This window comes from Lepidochelys kempii, chromosome 24, assembly GCF_965140265.1.
Source record: "Lepidochelys kempii isolate rLepKem1 chromosome 24, rLepKem1.hap2, whole genome shotgun sequence".
NCBI lineage: Eukaryota > Metazoa > Chordata > Testudines > Cheloniidae > Lepidochelys > Lepidochelys kempii.
In genome coordinates, this window is record NC_133279.1 from 4009972 (window position 1) to 4019065 (window position 9094).

A 9094-nucleotide genomic window follows, 5' to 3' on the forward strand; every position below is an offset into this window, starting at 1 on the left:
TGAAATCCAACCCAGCACCACAGCTGTCAGCCAACTGGAGTTCCAATGACCCCCTTCTCCCCTTTGCTAAATGGGGCAGCGGGGTGGGGAAGGAGCTGGAATCTGCAGAGAGTTCCACTGGGATGCTTCTGCCGGCTTGTGATATACGGCAGAGGGGCTGGGAATGCCCCCACTCGCACCATCCCGCAGCCTCCCCTTGCAGGGCTGAGCCATGCTGCAAATCCTGGTTGTTGCTGGGATGCGAGAGGTTGGATGGAAGGTGGGGTTATGTGCAGCATGGGGGCTGGGCAGGGAGTGCCAGGAATCCCATGGGAGTCCATCCCCTGGAGATTTCTGGGCTTCAGTCTTAAGGGCTGGAACTAGGGGTGCGGGGGGTGCTGCAGCACCCCACCGGCCTGGAGTGGTTTCCATCACATACACAATTTACAGTGTGGTTCAATGGCTCTCAGCACCCCCACTATACACATTTTTCCAGCAGCCCTGCCTTCAGTTCCACTCATAGGTTTGGAGATGCAGCTGAGTTTGGGGGTTTTGGAGACGCAACCTTGAGTCACTGGATGAGAGGCAGCCTCCCAGATCCCCAAAGGTATTTAGGTATCTGAGGCTCTGGCCAGTGTGCTTTAGCAGAGGGAGCTGGCTCGGAGCTCAGGACACCTGGGTTCTATTTCCATCTTTGCCACCAATCTGCTGGGTGCCCTTGGACAAGTCACTTCCTTGCTTGGTGCCTCAGTTTCCCCTCTCTGCCTTGTCTGTTTAGATACGGAGCTTTTTGGAGACTGCCTCTTGTTCTAGCTGCGCAGCACCCAGCTGTACTATGGTGCTACTGGAATCGACAAAATGAAACTTGCCTGCTGTACTTTACTCCCCTGGGTGCTCTCAGTCACCGCGCTCGCCTTCACTTCCCATCCTAAACTGGGCAACGTTTATGATTCACATTGCAGGAACATCTAGGAACCCCAGTCATGGGCCAGTGTGTTAGGTGCTGTACAAAGAACTCCATCTGCCTGGTACCGATGGCTACATCTGTGCTCAGATAAATCATAGAAGGCAGCCGAGGTTTGGCCGCTGGGTGGGAAGTGCTTTGGGAACCTCTGGGGGAAACACCCCCCGAGAAAGGCAATCCTACAGCCACACAGGTTTGAGGTATGGAACCCCCCCTCCCATGCATCGCCGGTGGGACCTTCGGCACTAAAAACATGGCCCGCTCCCACTTGGATCTTCAGGAACTGACAGCTCCATGCACTGGTCCATTGAGGCCTGGGGGTGCTCAGTAATCCTGCCGAGCCCTTAAAAGCACAGTCCCCACTCCCACAATGGGAGGTGCCAGGGGCGGGCTTCTTATTTATCTTGCGCCACCTGTGAGGAGACGGGGCCAGAGAACAGCTGAATGGCGAGGAAGGAAAAGCAGGGGCTTTGTCCCGGCTTCCTCCTGCAGATGCTGCGGAGGTCACGGAAGTCAGTTCCGTGCAAAGAAACCTCGGGCTGCTCCCTGCCAGTTTCATGTCTAAGGCCTGGCCTCTCCTGAGCTTGGTTTGGTTAACCCTTTGGGTGCTGCGCCAGTGTGCGCCACCCAGACGCTGCCCCAGGGTCACTTCAAAGCCGCTCAGATCCGGCAGAGAGGATCCAGCCTTCGCCCTGCACCGGAGGCCAGTGCCGCGAAAGCCCTAATCCGGGCTTCTGCTTCATTGGCCCCTGTGGGCCTTTGCCGTGGTGCAGGATAACCAGGGGGCACAGGCTGGCCCCGCTTCTCGCTCCGGAACGGCTCCCTGCCGCGCCAGGGCTGCGGGGGAATTGATGCCCTGCAGGGGCACAGGGCAGCCGTGGGTCAGGTCCCTGGTGCCTCTCTATGGCCACACCTGCACAGCAAACTCAGGCCTCCTGCACTTGCCTCCACTGCTCCCCTTCCTCCCCCTCCGCCCTCCTTCGTTGCCGTCTGTCTTGAATCCGATTTCCTCCCCTAACAGCACATGCCTGGCCCGTCCCCGGGGGGAGGGCACTCCGGGGCCGCATTCCATCCCCTCCCCCACCATCAGACTCGGGGGGCGGGCAGCAATCAAAAGGCATCAGTTGTACTGTTATACCCCACCCCCCCCACATTTCTCCTGCTGGCCCAGATCAGCTGTGGCGACTCTGATGGAGGTTGGACAAATACAACCGAGTTGAGCACTGCTCGGCATCAGAACAACATGCGAGAGGCAGGGTGGGGCTCTAAGGGGCCACCGCTCCCCCTGGGGACACCCAGCTAGGGGCTGGTCTGAGCAGTTAGAGGCAGGGCCCGATTCCCAGATGGGATGGGAGGGCAAGGGGGTGAAGGGAGCTTGAAGCCACTTTTGCACTTCCCTTTGACATTTTTAGGGGTCGGCAAATGACAAAAGTTGAAAAAAACTGTATTAAGCCACCTTAAACCACTTTGGTGCTCCCTCGCCCCACTACTCTTAGTCTGCCCAGACTTTTCCAAGCCCCTGGGATAATTTAGAGCAGCCCTAGGGCTGCTCTAACTTACACTCTGCTCCACGTGGCCTCTGGGAATAGCCACATCGCGGCGCCCACCGGCCACTCCCCCGACACGCCACCTACATTGCTAGCTGGGAGCAGGGCCCTTATGCCCACTCCGTAGCGGTCAAGGATACCCCCTGCCCAGCATGTGAGTTCTCAGGGGCTCCTTTCCACCCACTTTGAGGCCCCTTGGAGCTGCCGGAGCGGCCTCCGCGTTGCTAAGAGCCAGGCCCAAAAGCTCTGAGCTGCCAAAGCACCGGGCCCCATAGAAATGGCCTGAGAAAGGAGGACAAAGAGCCAGGGATGGGGGGAGGAAGAGGATGATGGAGGATTCCAGGGGGCTTTGGTGCAGCCAGGGGATGATGTCATTCTTTCCCTCCCGACTGGAGGCAGGGGATAGGGGAGGGAGCTGCTGTTTTCCTCGTTAATTACCAGCTTGATGGAGGGTGGTTGACCGCAAGCCAAGAGGGTAGGGGGGAGGCAGGGGAAGCCGCATGATGTAATTCCTTTGCCCCCCACACACGCTAATTAAAACGAGACCGTTTGGGAGGCTGGAACAATGCTGATGGAGAAGGGGCCTCTGGGCTCTGATCAGCGGCTCTTGGCAGCCCCTGCTTGTAGTCTGCAAAATAGCCGAGGAGACCTGCAGGGCGCTGGGCCACTCTCCTCCTCGCTGGTTCATGGAGTTTGTCAGCAGCAGCTGCTGCAGCAACCTGCTTGGGAAAGTGGAATGCACAAAAATTGCACCCTGGGGCCAGTGGCCCGCACAGCGCCGGGGAAACTGCACCTCACTTGCATCGTGGTGCCAAGTTGCAGCAGCCACTGCTGGGGCGGGGAGCGGTGGCGGTTTATACAGGGATCGCTCACCTGGCGGTCAGATGCAGCCACTGCTGGGGCGGGGCGCGGTGACGGTTTATACAGGGATTGCACATAGGGAGTAGGGCTCCTTTCCAGCTTTGTTGGTGCCGTCAAGCTAGTCTCCAGCTCCCGACCCCATGCCTCTGGAACACACCACCTTTCACCCTCCCACTGATCCATTATCTCCCTTCCATCCATGCCTTCCTTGCACCTCAACCCTGCACGCCCTGCTCTCCCCCATGGCCCAGGCTTCCCTTCCTGTGCTCAGCAAGCTTCAGGTTGCTCTAATCCCAGCCCTGGGGCCCCTTCTGCTGTTATCGGCCGAGTTCAACCACAGCCGTGGCGTTCACTGCTTTGGAAATGGCTGTTTATGGATGCCAGGGCTAGACTGGCTGGGTTTGCTCATCCCAGCCTCTGCTTACCAGGAACTCTTCCTAGACGGAAGAGGTTTGCAGGGGGCAGGGTCATTATTTGTATGCTGGTAGCGCCTCGAGGCTCCATCTGCAAGCAGGGCCCCACCGTGCTCGGTGTGGCACAGCCTAAGAAAGGAGATCGCATGGAGCAACTGGAATGAAGTGACCGTCTTGCCCGAATCCATTGTCCTCGTGGGAGAGCTCATCCCCTTAACTGACAAAGGGCAGGAAGGGAAACAGAGGCAGAGAGTTCACCCCTCTCACCCCCCCCCCAAAAAAAAACCACAGCAGCTGGGAACACCACCTCCTGATTCCCAGCCTAGTGCACCGACCACTGGGCCGCGCTGCCTCTTATCCCCTTCCTTAATGTCATCCTCACACCCTTAATTACAACCTTGACTTCCGTCCTAAATAACACCCCCCCCCCCCCGCCTTCGGGTTTATCCCCTTCACAAGCCCCTGTAGACACGTCCTCCCTCAAAGCCACCCGTGAACCAAGCTGTAGAAATATCTAGCTCTTTGAATCTGATCTTAAAACAGCCCCGGCATGGACCCCCCACCCAAAACACACGGGCCTGCTGCAGCAACAGAGCGTGACCTGCAGGGGGGACGCACCGTTCAGTGGTTAGAAATCAACACTGGGAGTCAGGACACCTGAGCTTTTATTCCGGACTCTGCTGACCTTGGCCAAAGCACCGTGCCTCAGTTTCCCCATGTGGAAAATGGGCTTAGATCATTTGGGCTTAGATCATTTGTGTCGAGAAAGTACCATGAGATCGTTGTGCAGAAGGACAAAACAGAAGATTCTTGGGGTGCTCGAGGGAGGGTGGCTAAGGGGCCGGGATCCCACCGCGGGCCAGCGCTACGAAATCCAGCAGCAGCGTCTCGGAATGCGAGAGCAGCAGCCGGCGTGACTGGTTTTTGTGTAACATGAGCCAGCGCTGGCCAGAAACGCCGCTCGGTTATTCCAGAACCCCCCCTTCGCTCTCTGGGTTCCCCCCCCGATACATCCCACCTCTGATGGATGGCTCCAAACAGACATTCCAGCAGCTGCCCCCATCCCCGAGCTGACAAATTTAATCTGCCTCTGGTCAAAGGTCCCGCCGGCTGCATTCTGGGGTGAGAGCCGGAAAATCCCAGCTTGCTGTTTTCAGACTCGTGCTGGCAACAGCTGTGACGGTGGTGGTGTGGGAGTGGGGTGGGGGGGACGCACCGAACAGAAGTATTAACAGAGCAGCTGCTGCTGCTGAGAAAGCCCCCCAAGTAAGGGGAGATCTTATTATAGAGCACGGGGAGCTGCCTTTCCTGGCTCCGACCTGGGTTATTCTCAGCTGTGGCCATCGGGGGCACGTGCCCAGCCGGGGCGGCATTGAGGCAGGGGCTTGGGGGAGGGGCAGGAGGAGGGGTGAACGCCAGGACCTAGCTGGGAACCTCTGAACGCAGCGCTTGGGTGGGATAGAGTCTCCCCCCACCCCAGCGTTGCCAGCCATTCTGATTTTTAGGGGTGCGGGTTGTACTAAACTGAGAGCACCCACTGAAGCAGGCCCGGGGGGTCAGGGGTCAGATTGGTGTCATCAGGGGATGATGCAGTGGCTGATGACATCACGGCATTGCCGGGTTATGAGGTCACCTTGCGCCATGACATGATACGATGGGATCGCGCTGGGCTGGGACAAGCCAGGATGGCCGGGGGCAGATCCACATCATCCCATGGCGATGCAGTGACACATGGCAGGGCGGCTTTATGGCCACCCCCATACAAGAGGATGGGGTGACCCCCAGTGGAGGGGATAACAAACTAACTCACCAACAGGTGCACCCCCTCGTGGCAGGGTGGGGCCTAGCAGGGTCTCCTCCTCAGGCGCCCACCCCGCTGACAGCCGCTCTGGTCCTGCAGTTGTCTGGTTGGTGGGACTTGACCCACCAGCTTGGTGGCTTGCAGTCCTATCCCTTCTGGGGTAAACTGAGTCCTGTGTGTCTATAACCCAGCAGGGTCACCCCAGATCTCCTGCCCACCTCCAGAGCCATTCATCCTTTCTAGCCTTTGACTTCCATGCCCCCTTCATCAGGGGGCTGGGCAGGGGACCGGGACCCTGCCCCTCTTTTTACTCCAGGTTCCAGCTAAGGTCGGTCTGCCTCTAGGCCTTTCCACCAGGCCCTTCCTGGGCCCACTCCTCCGCAGAGCCCCAGAGGGAAACCCGCAGTTCCAGGGAACACAGAACAGTCCCACGGCAAGCCTACCTGCCCCGAGGAAACTCTAGCATGCAGCAGTCTCTAGCTGTCCTCTGGCCCCAGCCAAGCCTTCTTTCAGGGGTTTAGCATGAAGTCCTCTCCTCCTCCCACCAGCCCCTATTACCTGGGCTTCCCCCCTTCCCCACTCCCTTTTAACCCCTCTCTCCAGGCAGGTGAAGCAGGTTGGGGCTGATTGAGCCCACAGGCTGCCATTAACCCCTTCCTGCCGAGCACAGGGTTGGCACAGAGGATCGGGGCCGTGCTGAGATCCCAGCATGGCGTGGCCACTCGATGAGCTCACCTTCTGCTGTGACACCATCACGGTGAGATGGGGCGGCCCAGGATGCTCGGGGGAAGCGGGGGGCCGATCTGCGTCCTCACATGGTGCGTTGACGTCACTGCCCGGCATTGCTAGTGGGTGGCAGCACCCGGCACCCTGATGGGATGCGACACAAGCCTGCGGGGACGGGAAGGCTCAGGCTTGGGATGATGGAAGCCCTCTGGAAAATGGCCTGTTTTTTGTGGGGCTCACTGACAGGGACCAGTGACATCCTGGCTCCATTGAGGTCAATGGGAATTTTTAGTGGGGTTAGGATTTCACCCACTGGGGCCCTGGGGACCATCTGAGAGCCTTTCATAACAGGATCTCCCACCCGCTTAACGATGCACCAGTGAATTTAAACTCCCAACCTGCACCCCTGCTGTCACCTCTCTGTTTTGTAGGTGGGGAAACTGAGGCACAAAGAAAAAAATCAACTTGCCCGAGGTCATGCAGTGGGCCAGCGCCAGAAGCAAGAATGGAATGCACATCTCGTAGTACCCCTGCTGCTCCAACCACCAGGCCGCACTCCCTCCCCAAGCCAGGGACAGCATCCAGGACTTCTACCTACCAGATCCCTCGCTCTAACCATGAGACAGGGCCTAGAACCCAGGCGTCTGGATTCCCATCTCCCCCTGCTCTAACCACAAGACTCCACCCTCATTGCTCATGCCCACCCCACCCAATGCTCTCTCTCTCTCTCTCTCTCTCTCTCACACACACACACACAACTAAATTGGAAAAAAATAAAAGTTTTTTTAAAAAATTATTATGTGTATCGATTCTCTCCCTCGCCGCATTCCTTCGGGGCTGCAAGAAGCCGCCAGCGTGCTCCGCATTTCCTCGCGTTCCAGCCAGGGCCTTCCATTGTCTCTGGGAACACAGCGAAGTCTTTGGAGTGGGGACAAAGAGCGGGAGAATAAATAGAACGGTGACATACACCCATGATGCACGCAAAAAAAAAAATAATAATCAATTTCATTCAGTTGCAAAAGGGGCCTGGGCCAGGCACTTTATATTTAGGCTCCCCAGGGAGACCGGGGCTTTTTTTGGTCGCCCCATGTGGGAGATAAGAGAGATTTTTTGGTCCTTCCCTTATAAGGCTTATGGGGAGCTGTGCAGAGTGAGGTCACCCTATTGAGGTCATCCTACCCCCCCTCCCCTTCCCTATTGGCCCCACCGCGAGGCTTTGTCTGGGCTCGATTGAACCAGTCATCTCAGCCCAGCCTTAAAGGAAACAAAACCCTTAATTGTCTGGCTTGGAGCCAAAGGGCAGCCGGGAGACACAGAGCAAAGAGAGGCAGCTGTCTGTGGCCTCTTAAAGGAGCAGCATCACCACTATCCTCCCGAGCTTGCTTCCAAAGGGCACGTCTACATGACAGCGGCGCAGTTAGCCGAAGCGTAGACGCGGCCTACGTCTTTGGAAGGGGTTTTCCCATTGCTGTAGTTAATCCACCTCCCCGAGGGGCCGTCGCTGGTTTGATGGCAGGGTTCTTCTGTCGGCCTAGCCGCATCTACGCTCAGGGCGTGCCATTTTTCACAGCGCTGTAGCTAGGTCGATCTAGCTTTTAAGTGCGGCCCAGGCCTAAGGGAAGGGCTTGCTTCCACGAAAAGTGGAACCGGAGTAAGGAAATGGAGTGTGAATTAGAATCATAGAATATCAGCGTTGGAAGGAACCTCAGGAGGTCATCTAGTCCAACCCCCTGCTCAAAGCAGGACCAATCCCCAATTTTTGCCCCAGATCCCTAAAGGGCCCCCTCAAGGATTGAATTCACAACCCTGGGTTTAGCAGGCCAATGCTCAAACCACTGAGCTCTCCCTCCCCCCAATTATTGTTGCCGCTTTAGCGATGTCCATTCTCTTTGCCCAGGTGGATGGGCCCCGGGGAGGGTCTCTTTCGTGTCCTCGCATGGGCCAGTGTTGTTCTGGTTCGTTTCATGCAGGGGGAGAGTGCTGGAAAATATTCACCATATGCATGCCTGCGTGTGCTCACGAGAGAGACTGCCTCTGTGACTGGGCTTGTGCATACGTGTGAGAGAGACCGGGCGTCTGAGCAAATGCGCCGGAGCGTTCGTGCACGTAAGCGCCCGAGAGACTGTTTGTGACCGTGCTTTGTGTGTATGGATTTGCATGTGACAAGGCGCGTGTGTATGTCTGCATGTGTGACAGTGCGATTGTGCTCGTGTGTTGGATCGGTGTGACTACATACCCAGCATGCAAAGGTGTGTGTGTGAGAATATTCACAATGTGGGTGCATATGAGCATGGACAGTGAACAACACCAAAGCTCTGCCTTGCGCATACCAATCCCCCCCATAAAAGACCCCACAGTCCCCCAATTTAGATTACGTGTGCTCCGCTGACTAGATTTAACAAGGCCGGATAATTACGGCTACAAGGACGGGAGTTAGATTTGGGCCAGTGACTTCTTGTCAGTTACAAGTTTTGGGTGTGTTTTGACTTAGTTTCAGGGTCTCCTTGATACAGTCGGGAGCCTGGTGTCAGGTGTGGTCGGAGCTGCTGTATCCAGGTTGGGTCTTATCTAGCCCTTCCCACCAACAGATCTCAAAGCGCTTTACTAAGCAGGTCAGTATCGGTAGCCCCATTTTACAGATGGGCTTGCAGGGAGTCCCTGGAATAAAGGGGACTGGGAGAGGGGCACAGGGAGAGTTTGAGGGGGATATGGAAGGATGCCCAGAGAGGGATATGGAAAGGGTTTGCAATCAGCACGGCCCACAGAAGCAATGGAGTATGCGAGCCCCAAGTCAACAACAGAC